Raw genomic sequence first — 1,569 nt, 5'->3', positions numbered from 1 at the left:
ATCGAGAAGACAATAAATTTGCCAAAATCATTGACTGTTGTCTTTGTGAATAATTATGGTGAATATAGCAAAAAAGAACTTTTGGTTAAATTGCAAATGATGTTTTATCTTTGGACTAATTGTGCATCAAAATAAAATGGAAATGCTCGAATGAGCGGACTGCTATTTTCATATTAGTTGTAATTAAACATACACTTTCTTGCATGCTAAATGACGGTTTTTAGCGTTTAGTTTCTCTAAGCTTTAATTTTATATATTTTTCAGTGCTGCATTTTAATTCATAAAAACTAGCCCAAATCAAACAATAAAACATTGAAAACATCAAACATCCCGATATTTCTATTATTTAGGTTACGATGAATGCAGCATTATTTTTCCTTAAAGAGTAAAGTTACTCTAAACTCCACCTGCGCATAACACCATGTTTTAAGCGTGTGTGAAAATAGGTGGTCTTGCGTTCTGCCAAGATTCCAAACAGAGTAATAAGGAAATTAGCTTCAGAATGTGAGGTCTTTACGCAAATTATGATCGTGAACATCACCCGTGCTCATGATCAAATCCCACCCTAGTCTCCAGCGAATCCGCCACTTATTAGCATACTTAACCAAAATTTTACCGTGGCTAATGACTCTTTTCAGTGCATATAGAAGTAAGTTTTACGGGAAATCATGTCCCCTTTGGTTCGACAGCAAAAACCATTTAACAATTAAAGTCTAATTTTAAAAAATTTTAGACGCATTATTTTGACCTCAAGGGATGATTATAATCCACTTCAAATTGTCAGAGGTCACGAATTGCCCTATGGCATATGCTGTGTGTCCCGACCACCAACTCAAACAATCTCTATCAAGATTGTTACAAAGTACAATATATCTTAGTGTGCGGTTTGCCGCAAAATAAATTAAGCCACTTATATCCCATTTGAGCTAAAAGACACCGTTGTAGTAGCGTCCATGTTCGGAGATGTACCTCACTGCCACTGCATTGGTTGACATGCTATTTTGTAGCATTCCCAGACTCCCTAAAGACGAAAGAAGACACAATACTCGGGCAGAACATACATTCAGCTCAGGGAAGGTGTCTGGGCTATTGGTATGGCCCGAAAGGCCAGCCCACCCAGCAAGGTACAAGAGGGCTAATTCAAAGTGCAAAAGTGGCGCCTCACCAATACCGAGGGATAAACCACTATCGTATTACAATTTTTATGCCTCCATATAATGCAGATTCGCTACTCGCTGCGTTACCTTTCATGGTATTGAAGTAGACCTCTTTGGCCGCGGATCACCTTAGCTGGCTAAAAGACCAAAATATTCAAATTGGGCTCAATTTCCAACGTGGTGCGGTGGCTTGAGCAAACTAGTCCAGTAGTTGTAATTTTAAAACAGAATACCGGCACTACCGAATGATGCTCAGTAGACATTTGCTTGCAAAATCGGATGTGCTTGTGCTCTAAATTATGAATGCTCTGTTAATTCCACCTCATCTCTTGCCAATACCTCCAACTCCTTAACTTATCCAACTGTCCATTACCCAAAATGACTATTCAGATCTATGGCAACTATTTGAGAG

Source organism: Echinococcus granulosus (genome assembly GCF_000524195.1).
Source record: "Echinococcus granulosus chromosome Unknown EG_S00249, whole genome shotgun sequence".
Lineage (NCBI taxonomy): Eukaryota > Metazoa > Platyhelminthes > Cestoda > Cyclophyllidea > Taeniidae > Echinococcus > Echinococcus granulosus.
Note: the sequence above shows the minus strand (reverse complement) of the source record.